This window comes from Corvus moneduloides, chromosome 3 (genome assembly GCF_009650955.1).
Source record: "Corvus moneduloides isolate bCorMon1 chromosome 3, bCorMon1.pri, whole genome shotgun sequence".
In the NCBI taxonomy this organism is placed as follows: domain Eukaryota; kingdom Metazoa; phylum Chordata; class Aves; order Passeriformes; family Corvidae; genus Corvus; species Corvus moneduloides.
The window spans coordinates 47,311,302-47,324,098 of NC_045478.1; the positions used below are offsets into that span (position 1 = coordinate 47,311,302).

General features: G+C 35.9%; 1 protein-coding gene across 4 annotated transcripts in view; it reads right to left on the reverse strand.

Annotated features, from left to right (window-relative positions):
* The window catches only part of PDSS2 (decaprenyl diphosphate synthase subunit 2), a 118,086-nt gene that overhangs the window by 29,868 nt on the left and 75,421 nt on the right, over positions 1 to 12,797 (reverse strand). The window lies entirely within an intron of this gene.

Genomic DNA, 12,797 nt, shown 5'->3' on the forward strand with positions numbered 1-12,797 from the left:
TTGTATGCTAGTTTTGAATACTAGCAGAAAGGTTGTGTTTTCTTTTTTTTAAACACTGGTTCATATACATATTCATATACACACAGCAAGCGCTAACTTTAGAAATGGTGCTGATTAAAAGTCATGTTTTTTCTTGCAATGCATATGGGTTAATTTGCAAGACCTACAAAAACAGCCTGAAAAAAAAAATCACATTGCCCTTTAGGAAACTAGACACCGAAGAAATATTGTAGCAATATGAGCTTTGAAGGAACTGAAAGGACAATGATCCTACAGTGTTACCAGATGTGTTGAGTTATTTAAGTGGGGATCAGAGAAAATGAGGGGCTCTTTTTTTTTTTTTTTTGAACAACAACACTCACCCCCTGCCCCCCCTGTTTTTTAAGGTATCAGATAAGCCTTATTCCCAAATCCAGGAGGACTGAGTATCGCCAATAGGTCTATGAAAGTCTGTAACTAAATGCCCAGGATCAGATTGTATTACAGTTTATACAAGCAACATCCCAAGATTCTTCTGATGGCTAGGACACATAATACAGATCAATCACTCACTCAAAAATGTTATGGTTTGTGAAATGGTCTGAGCTAAGAGACCTACACTGGTAATACGAAGAGGAATTTACAAAGACATAGAGTCCTACTCTAAATGTCAAAGTGATAGTATGAACTTTTAACAATGCAGCTGGCTCTGGATAACTAAACCTTTTCCTCTCTTGCCTGAAACTCTAGACTGAGCAGGACCCTGTTTTGGGGTTTCTTTTTCCATCTCTCCTCCCTCATTTTAGTGCAAGTCTACCCTCAAAGGCAATTTTAACTGACTTAAAGCAAGCTTGGTGAAACATTTGTGAACAATTGTACCTCTTCCTCTTAGAGTTTATAAAACATCTTAGGAGAATTACACATCAACTGTTTAGAAGAATCCTTATTATATTAAATACCAGTGACATATTGAACACTATATGTTAGTGAGAATTTACTATTAATACTACCTCCTTTCTCTCCAAATATATATAAAGAATACTTTTAAGGTAAATACAAGGCCATACAGATCACTAAGAGGAATGAAATTCCAGTTTCAAGAACACAGTTAGATACTTGTATGAGGCTCTGTTACCTCACCAATCCTTAATCTGATCTACAAAAAGCATCTCCTGCTTAACGTCAGTGGCTGGGGGTCCTGAGAGCTGGGGAAAGAAATGAGAAACGAGGAAACCAGGCAATTTTCTTCTGCATCCCAAAATGACAGAGGAAGAAAAATTATTACAGATTCAGTAGTATTCATGGAATGATACACTGTCTAGCTCTTATGTAGCACTTTCCATCAAAAAATCTGAAAGTAATCAACATCCCCTGTTAAATTTATTCCCTACCATTTTATATAAGGGGAAAATGGCAACAGTGAACTGATTTTCCAGAAAATCATGCAGTATGCCAGTGTAAGAGCAGAAAACAGTATCCAAGCTGTCTTCATTCTCATCACTGCCTTTCTGACCAGTGCTGACATTTTTGAGATGCAAGTCTGAGGAGTAAGAAAGTTAGATGAAAAATGAAGTGCTCTCAACTGCTTCTCTTTTAATTTGACAGTTGAGCTCCATTTAAAAAAAGTTCAGAGATGAGGAAAGAGAAGAAAGGATTGCCAGAATTAGTGCTTGAAAACAGCAACTCAAAAGAGACCAAAGGCAGCCTATTCATAACCTCTCTTCCCATTATTTTCCACTCCTCAACATGGTTTTGAGAAGCCTGGCTCCTCACAGGTACTCAAGATGAGCAGAAGCAACCTCACATTGAGAGAAAATAAACTTCCACTCTATTTTTCATTTTCCACTCTGCATCAGCATCTTCCAAAGTGCTGTCTTCTGCTCCTCCAGTGTCCCCACGACTGGGTATGGCCCAGGGGCTAACAAATGCACATGCAAGTGATTTCACACCCTTTAAACACATTTTGTGACAGTTCTGCTAGTGTGGGTTTTTTTTTTTTTCCCAAGGAGGTATTCCTTCAACATTTTTTGTAGGGAAGTGATCTCTTCTGCTTCTTAAAAGTCAACACAAAGTCCATCAGTTTAGTATGAATACAGGGAAAAGAGATAGATTGTTAAAGCTAAAATCTCTCCTACTATCTAGGCAGGCTAAGTGTAAAACATGATGTAAATTCTGGACACAACCATTTGATTGCTTATTCCACAGCAAGGTAGAACACATGCTCTGACCTCTCCAATTCATTCAAATATGAAATAGTCCAAAAGACTGTGCTGTGTTTCAGTTCCAGAAGAGTTCTGTAGGGTTAAAAATCAGAAATTTGTTGAAACTTAATTTACCCTTTTCTGGTGTAGTAACTTGTTTGTCAAAAAGGCACAGCTTTAACCCCTTCAAGGCTCTTTAAGTTTACTTTGAGTCTAATTGCTCAAGCTTAAAATTTCTATATATTACTTGAAGAAATAATAAAAATGTTGGTAATTCATTTAGTTCAGAAAATTACTCAGGACATCCAACCAATCACTTAATGATTGTCTTCCTTCCTTTTCCTGAAATCAGAACTCCATGTAGTTTACTGCGGACATATCTGTAAGATAATTCAGAGTTCAGAATTCCCAAAGCACCATACATGGTGTTACAGAATAGGGCCACATGTTCACTGTTGCAGGTACAGCAGCCCAGTTCATGACTGCAGTTGACTGTCCTGGGACATTCAACTCTGTCTATAGAAAAAGAGGTGTATTTTAATGGAAGTGATACTCTACGCTGGAAGGAATGCAGGGAAATCACAGAATATAAGACATTTCAGTAGAATACTTTCTTCAGAGTTAAAAAATACTATTCACACTCCATCAAGCACAGTAAAAAAGAATGGACTCCAAGCCCCACTCATCCTTCCCAGGGTTTTTAAACAACCTGGATGAAAAGATGACATTGGTGCCATCAGTTTAGCAATTCGAGCACTTTCCTCCCTTCACTTATCTTCAAAATACTTTGTTTCAAGTTTACTGCAACATAACACTACTTATGGTTTTTCTCCTGGTTTTCCTTCTAGTTTACAAAAAGGAATGAATCTGAGCTCCACTCAAAGAATGGTCATTTTATTTTAAATTCAGCAGCCGAAATGGAATTGATTACACAGACCACTCTGTTTCAGAGTAGTAATATCATGTCTCTCCAGACTCCATTGGATATTTTCAAGGGGAACATCACAGCAAGGATGAAGCTCTTGTGGGAAGACAGGAAACAGCACCAGGAAGAACACAGCAATGGGTATATCTTTGTTCTTCATCCCTCACAATTTCTCTTTGACAAACTTCCTTAGCTTTGCCAAATTCCTTCTGAGAAGGGCCACAAGTAATTCCTTCCATCCTTATGTTAAAACAATATCCTTTCCTCACACATCTGCTATGACAGACCGCAATCCTTGCTGCTGATGTGTAGATTTAAAAATGTAGCAGGACTTCTCCACACAAATAAAGAAGAAAATTAGATGGTCAGGAACCATTAAATACACAGATAAAAATTCCTTCAGCTTGCATTTGACTTCCTTCCCCAAAAAAGCACTAATTTGGGAAATACTTCAACACTTAAAAATTCCACAGAAAGCCCTTAAATACTCTACTGCATGCAACATTGCAACACTAGGAAGCTAAAGACAAAACTTAGCAAAGTGCTGATATTGGATTTTGATTGCTCAAGAACGCCTAAAAAAAAAACCAACACAAAAAAAAAAAGGAGCGAAAACTGCAAGGAGTTCCAAGAACAGTGAAATTCAATTTTCTTTCCTGGTAATCTCCTCAAACATCATTAGTCATACAGGTAACCAAGTGTGCCAGCCTACAGAATGTTTTTTTTAATCTAATGTTTATCAAATCCTATTGGATTTATTATTTGAAATCATCTTGAGCTTTACTGTTTTTTGAAGCTGGCTCTCTCTTAGTTGATACACACAGAAAGGACAGCAATTTGCTTTCTAGAATGCTTTAGGTGGTCTTGGAAAACACAGTTATGGTTTTCTTAATTCTGTTAATGATGAATTAGTAGCAAAATATAATATAACAATATAGTGTAAACACATCACCCAACCCCACTACTTGTTAAAAAGGTGCTTCTAAGACATAAAAAATAATCAGCAGCTGTCAATTTGAAAACTGCTAATATTGTTGAATATCTACCTTAAGGTCAGTCTGCCTAAGGGATTTTCACCAGTTAGGTTGCCCTTTTTATGCTGATCCAGCACTATCTACAGAATTGTATTTAATCAGGGTAAAGACTTTTAGAGCATTATTCACTCATTTTCCTTAATGACAACATAACCAACAGATGAAATATTCTTTCCTTGTCTACCTCCATGTGATACCTTTCACGGTTTCTTACTACCTCTGCAGATCCATGGCAGCATATCCTCGCACTAAAGTACTCAACAACTGAGTGACCCAGGATAGAGAAATACCCGAGTACTTCAGCTGGACCCTTTTGGATGGGTAATTTCAACAGTGAACAAAGAAGGTATCGTGACTACAGGGCTTTGTAGATATAAACACCTCCCCATCCATAAGTGAGACAGGAGAGCATGGCTATAAAACACTGTTCCCAGTCATGCTGCTGCAGACAACCATTAAACTGGGCTATGCTCACAAATGAATTGAGGATTAAAGTGAGTAACACAAATTGTACCTGCAAGTAGCATTAACTATTTTGAACAGTCTGTACCTGAACAAAGGTGAATCAGAAGTAAGATCATTTAGCATCTGACAGATGAAATCAACTTAATGAAGCTGCAGATGTTTGTTAAACAAACAAATCAACAACCTGCTTTACCAGGGGTAGCAGATTCTAGGCTCCAAGTGAAATGCTGTTGAATTTCAAAACACTAATATTAACAAGCAGTTACAGTTCACCCAGAAATTCAATATTCTTGTTAGCCAACAAGAAGTCAAATACATCAGCATTTTGATTAAAAATACAATTAACTCATTTACATGACTGCTAAAACCTTAAGCATTTTACCACATTATTACACTAAAACCACTCCAGATGTAAAGGCACTTTTACTAAAAAATTTACCATGGAAAGGTTCACTTTAAAGACAAGCTTTACAGCAGTGAAAAGAGAGGGGAAGATATATAATCTATTGCTCTATTTACAAAGCATATCTACTTTAGCCTCTTCTACAGTACAATGGGTATAAACACCTGATGGGAGGTGAGGGAGCCAAATTCTCCTCAGCAGTGCCCATTGACAGGATGAGGCAACAGGCACAAACGAAAACATGAAATGCAATCTGGATACAGGAAAACATTCTACTGTGAGGCCATCCAACAATGGATCAGGTTGCCCAAAGGGGTTGCCAAGTCTCTGTTTTTGGTGATATTTAAAATCTGTCTGGACATAGTTCTGGGCAACTATCTCTAGCTGACCCTGCTTGAGCAGGGGGTTTGGACTACATGATCCCCAGAGTTCCCTGTCAATCTGTGACACCAGCAGCTGCTGGAGGAAGACCACAGTTGATTTTACATATTTACATCCGCAGCACCAACAACAACTTTTCTCATCTCTGAAATAACACAATTAAGGCTACAGAGCTGGTGACAAATACTCTCTCAGGTAAGAGTTAAGTTTACTGATTGTACTAGGAACAGATTTCTCTATTATAAATAGTTATGTTCTTGGGAGACTAAGAGAGGCCATCCAGACTAATCTTAGACTCTTATCGCCATTGCTAACAGCTTTGAATTGCAACCAAATCATCACAAAAATGTATTTTCACTTTTTAAAAGTGTATTGCCTGTTCAAGCCACACTCCAGGTGTATATATGTATGTATGTGTGTATATATGTATGTATGTGTGTGTGTATATATATATATAGGCTGACTATATACCAGCCACCATAACCTCCAGTCCTGCAAAACTGTATATTAACTGCCTTGTCATGAAAATGCACCTCTAGAATACCCCACATATCCAAAGATGAAAGTTAATATATGTTAAATATGCACTCAAAAAAAAAAAAAGTAGTTTCAGATAATACTAGGATAGCATTTCACCCAATGTAGATCTGATTGCTTTTTATCCTACTATGCACTCTCAACAGGAATCTTACTATGTTTGAGAAACAGACTTCAAATAAAGCCTTGAAAATGGAACTTGTGTTCTTCCACTCCTTCAGCTATAAAGAGAATGAAGTTGACATTGCAAATATCACTTCTGGAGGACATCACCTTAGAATCACAGAATCATTAGGTTAGAAAAGACCTTTAAGATCATCAAGTCCAAACTAAACCCAGGACTGTCAAGTCCAGTGCTAAACCATGTCCTGTCACATTTACATATCTTTTAAAGACCTCCATGGATGGTGACTCCACCACTTCCCTATATAAGCTCCTCCAGTGCTTTTGTTGAAGAGATTTCACCAGTACTCTCATTTCATGTACCTGTTCTGTGAAAATTCATTTTCATATTATAATTTAGGTAAGGGCCAAAGCTATTTAGCAGCAAATTCCTCCATGATGATTATTCATGGCTGTGAAAGAAAAAGCTGTAACAAATATCTCTATTTAAGAAAAGCAGGCAGTGCCAATACCTATTCTAATTTAGTGGTGAAGTGGCAGTACTGCTGGCTCTTGAGAGTCCTTTCCCACAACATGCATCTCATGCAGAATAAAACATCATATACCCAAAAGTTTTCATTGCTTCAATTTCTTAGAATAATTTTGTTTTCTTTTGAAAATCTATTTGCTACATATTCTGGCATTGATCTTGGATACATATTCTTGTTAACTGTCACAGAAATATTAAATACAGACACTTTTAAATGTTTGTCTTAAATCTTTCAAAGACAATTTCTCTGAAAAGTGAGGGGTTTTGACTAAAAAAAGAGAAAAAACCTTTCTTCCAAAACTTGGCTTTAATATTCCATTAGATTTATTTTTTTATATATATATATACACACACACACATACACGTATGTAACATGCACATATATATCTCAAAGCCTGTAAATATTTTTGACTCCTGAAGTACTTGTGTTCACCACCAGACAACTGCCAATTTGGTGCTGTATATTAAGGGAGCAAACATAAGAGGAACAGACCCCAATTACCCAGAACTCATTTGCCAGGTATAGTGATTGTCTTGAGATGCTGAATGACCTTTGACTTTCATCAGATTCAGCCTCTCTTCAGTTTCTTTAGTTTTTATCTTCTTCATTGATGCTCAGTCATCTCTGAAAAGCCCTCTGTTTCACATAGATAGCATATCAGTATTTCCCAGACCATTCTGTTAATTACAAGGCAAACAGCAGTTCCATAAGAAAAAGAACTACTAACCAGGTGTTAGAAACAGCTGTGCAGTTTACCTCCAAGAAAGACAATATTTACCTAGTTTAATGACAGGTATTTGGTTCAAGAACTCAAGCAGTAAACATTGACTTTGGTCTGCTGGGCAGACCAGAGAAGCAGAAAGATGTGTCTGATTGCTACTATGAGGAAGGCAAATTCAGATGTGAGATGATTCAGACACAAGAATATTGCATGGACTTTGTGCAAACTGGTGTAAAGATCTTTGGTAGGCCACTGAAAATTCATCAGAACTGAATGGAAAACTTCCTCCTCAGGCTGTTAGTTGCTTGGTCAACATGACATTGAGACAGAACCTCAAACACTCACAATTCTTTTCTTGACAGCACCATGCCTCAATGCTTTAAAAATATTCTTGCAGTGTATTTTTGGGAAAGACTCTAATCTAGACTTGATGATACAATGATACCTATGACGACATATTCTGCTATCAGTCTCAGTTTCAGTCTTTCCATGTTCTGCAGCAATCATTCTGCTACAAGGTACTGTTTGTAAGCCACAGACATCCATGAGGGAAGTGGCAGAAATCACTCTTTTTTTTTTTTTCAGAAGTATTTTTTCATGCAGAAGTGGGAGGACAGAAAACAGACTGAAATATAAACATAAAATTTTCCAGTAGTGCCATGGCCAAGAATCACCAAAAATTATACTCTTTCCATACAGACATACACTAACCCCAGCAGAGTCTAACTTTGGGAAAGCTTAACATAAGCATTAGCTTTAAAAACCAGTACAGGTGCAAAAGGCCACTAAGGTAAAGGATAAACCTATTTGAGGAATGCACTGATTAGGAATTAAGGCAAAGTTAAGCAGTTTTAATCTCAAAACTGATATTCATTGCAATGCAACAGGACTCTTACTGATCTAAAAGGAGACTGTTTCTAACATTATCACAATTACAGATGAAGCCTTATCTTTAGAATTTTATTAAATTAATAAGTTAATAAGCTGGGTCACTTAATCCTCTAATTTAACTTCTCTAAAAGATTACTTTTCAAACTTATAACCACAGCCATTAAGGTAATGAAATTTTACAAATACTCAATTATATTACTGGCTATACATAGCAAAAGTGAAATAGAAAAAAAACCCTGTGAAATATTCAGAAAACTGAATGCTTCATTTGCTCAGGTGTTATTTTAGGGGCTACTTCTTGAGAACAATGGCAAAAGATGCACTTCCTAAGAAACTGTTCCACAGACACAAGCATCAAAAGAGACAATGGGAAGAGTACAATGCAGTAATTGGGAGACTCACTAGCATCATTCTACAGTTTTATCATCATCATCATCAGTATCGTAAAAGCTGCTGCCTCTAATGATAGCAGAAATGCTAGACAAAAGTTGTACAGCAGTAGTGTGGGACAAATTTGATTATCAGGTACTGATTCCAATAGATTTTAACCTTTTATCTCTAACATGCAAGATTTTTTTTTACCCTAATGCTTCAATACTTTTATCAACTATTACAAAAATTGCCTTTTTTCTACCAAAGAAATTTCACATGATTGTCAATAAAATATTTATTAAAGAATCTTATTAAAAATCCAGTGTTTGAGAACATTGGGAAGAAAAAGCGATACATGTCCATTAAATGAACATAAAGTTTGTTTCAATTACAATCTCTTTTATGTTTTACTTTACAGTAAATGAAATCTAAATTTACCTCTCCAAAGGCATGTAAATTAGTACATTTCGGTGCCATCTAAATATAATAATTAAAACAAATAACACTTTTCTTCATTATGATTCATACATAATTATCAATTATTATGTATTTCTCAGTACTTAAAGAGTGTGTTTGCATTCTCCAATAAAAGGTATGCTAACAATATACTGAATAACAATATTCAGTATGTATCTCAATATTTTAAGATACAGAACTGCTTATTTAGGGTTGCCTAAAGAAGAACTTTATTTTGCAATAATTCAATCATGTTGCCCTGTGTCATCTAACATTAGTTTAAAAGTTCAAAAACATTAGACTTCTTCCTTGGTTTTCTTCTCTCCCAGTATCCCAGTATGCTTCTTAAGCATACTTTTCCATAAATCAGTTCAGAGCTCTTTAAACTTACCTATATTTTTCAGTAGTGTCTGGTTTTGAGACACACCCCTGTGGCACTCTAAAATACTAAATTAAAACAAAAATACTCAATAATATAGATACTATCTTACTCCCTATCTTGTTCAGTACATCATCATCAAACAGTGCCTCAGGGGAAGGTACAGCAAGACAGACATGATAAAGTGCTTCAGAAAAGCTCTTTATTCAGCTCTCTACAAAAAAAAATTGAAGGTTGTTTTTCTTCTTTTTTTGCCCCTCAAGAAGAAAACATCATTATCAAACTTTATAAACTTTCCCTTAATCTAATTTGATCTAATCTGATCTCTTCTTCTTACCAAATTCCTGTCACCTAGCTGCTCTGTAAGCTGATCATTTTAGAGATACTCAGCTCTAACAGCAGCTTGTAGTAGGGAAGAAAAAGAAAGTCAATATGTGAGCAAAGGCGAAGAGTTAAAAACAATTAAAAATATATAAAAGATTTGAAAATGGTTTTATCACCGCTTCAGTTTTCTATATGAACACTGTACTGGGAGCAAGCACATTACTTCTGGTTCTCAGCGTTTCTCCCTGTTTTTTTCATCCTGCCTTCTCTGATCAATACAGCTACTGAATCCCAGTAGGAAAATTCAGATTATAAAGGTCTTTGTTTATTTTATGTAAAATATAATAAAAATATACACTGTAAATATACTTAGCAGATATTTATGGTTCAAATCTTCCACCAGAGAAAATAAAGAAGAATCTCTCTTCCAAAATAACTTCCATTGCTCTGAAAATAACTTATCTCAAGTACATTTATGAAGGACCTTCTACTTACCTCAAACAAAATGAAAAGCACTGTTCTCAGGGATGGTAATTTGAATCTATTACAAGTCAATAGCTGCTAATGGTTGCTTTTACACTGGCAACTATTAACATTTAGTTTCCATTAAAAAAGGGTATTTCTTGGCAGATTCGTGATGGGTTTTTTTCACAAGTTTATGTTCTTCTCTTGACATCATTCAGGGAAAGAAAAAGTCTCATACAAGTACCACCTTTGTTAAATGACATGTAAAAATCAAAATTGTAGATTCTAGCTGACTTGTTTGTCAATTCTCAAAACTGTCAATCTACATCAAAAGAGCAACTGGCATCATTTCAGAAAAGAGGATATTCTCTGTATCCTTCACTGGACACCAGGGAACCAAGCTGCTTAAGTTCCAACCTGAGCCGTCCTCTAGGACCACAACTGATGCTACAGGTGTAGAAACCATAGTTCAAGATAAACAGTTCTTATAGGAAGTGCAGTGCACCTTCCGGTTGTTGCAACAGGAAGACATACGAAGACTTAAATGAGTAACTTACGGATGTTTATGTAAACACAAGGCTTATTTGATAAACAACACACTTACGCCTTTAGGAATGTAGAAACTTAACATAAGGAAATGGATCCACTATGTAAGTACTACATCTGTGCTACTGTTTATTTATGAACAAAAAACGCTTAATAAAATAATGCTCTACAATGTGGTCTTCTGGCAGAACTCTGCATTGACAGACAAGATTCCTAAATTCAATTCCAAGCTTTCAGCCTGTAGATTTTGAAGTGTTTCTGTGATGAGTTTAATCATTTCAAGAAGAACTGACTGAATTATACTGTGAAAAATTGAGTCAGTTCTTAAGATTTCAGTAAGAACTACAGAGAACACTATCATAACACACCCATTACATGTACTTCAGGTTTTTGGGATAGGCTTTTTCTTCTTTTGGGGAGGTTCATTTCCTGTTTTGTATAAGTTGGGTTTTAGTGGTTTTGTTTCGGTTGTTTGGCTGGTTTGTGGGTTTTCTTTCTTTAAATACAAAGGGATGCCTTCTTACCAGTTTATGGAGCTGCAAGAAATGCATTTGCAGATTATTTTACAATTTTCTAGGCATTGCACTAAAATGCACTACTTCAGCCTTCTGAAGTTCTATGCATCACTCTCTTTAGAGTGTAAGAGCATCAAAACTAGTTTTAATTACGTTTTTTAAGCATCCCCTCTATAGTTTTGTAAGACAACTGATGATCCAGATGCTCAAGGAAGCACCAGCTTTAATGCTGTGACAGATTTCTTCCAACTTCTTCTCTCTGTTATAAACCCTGAAAAAGCACATTATTTGATAATATCGAGGTCAGTATCCACACATCACTTGTGGTAAAATGCCCATACTCCACATTCAGCTGCCAGGTGACAAAAATGCCAATTAATGTTTGTTACTTTTGCTATGTTTGCATCTCAATGCCGGCCTAAAAATATTATAGGAAGTGCAGGTTACTTAAGCAGAAATCAAAGACAAAACTAACACTTTTTGCTACCAGAGTCAAAGGAGGACTTTCATTCAAAAGATTTGCTTTTAGCAGTTTCATCCCCACATTCTTAGCTAGGCAAAGCAAGATAACAAATGTTAAAGATATACTGTCTTCAGATGGCAACAAAGAACTACCCATTAAACAGATCATTTTACAGTTCTTAATAATTTATTAGCACATTTATTTAAAACTGCTTATGGTCACATATCCCACAAGATAGCTGGGAGGTACCCTATTTTGTTAGGCAAACATAATTTACTTTTCCATCACTCCCACACCTACATGTTTACAATGACTTCCACATATATCTTAGATATATATCTTATCATGATCCTAGTATCAGAGCACTGCAACCTCAAAATGAGAAAACCTAGCAAAATAACCCTGTCATCCCATATAAACACACCCCAATCCAATAAGTCAGCACATTTCCACACATTATGGCACTGTTAGTTAAGTAGCAAAACACAAACATGCCCTCCCTTGCCAAAGGTTCGCCATTCCACTGCTGATATAACAACAGCTAAAAGATCCCAAACCAATTCATCTTTGGGCTCAATTCTGTTCTAAAATCCATGGATTAGCAATAAACAATCTGCTACAGCATGCAGTTCTTAAGTAAGGTTTTATCCATATAATTTTCAATCAACAACATAATTTATCACTGCAATCAGCAGGCCAAGAAGAGCCACCATCCAAAAGGTTAGTTTATATAAGGTGATCAAAAAGTTATGAATGTACAAAGAATTGTAAATACATGTGATCTGATCAATCTAACACTTTGTACTGTACAGGTTTTTGAAGAAAATAGTACTCATTTTCAACAGTTTTTATTAACTGAAAAGATGTAGAACTTTGCCATGATTACAAAAATGAAGCATACACATGCATCTGCCCTTCAATACTTAAAGCCTCAGTTGATACCAACTTTGCATCCATAATTAATGTATCATGATTTCACAAAGTAGAAAATGAGAGTGCTTTCTTCTGAATTGTTATATGTTCAAAAAACAAAATTTGAGATGATTTTGTAATAGCACAACAGCAGAGTTTATCTTACAGGAGGCTT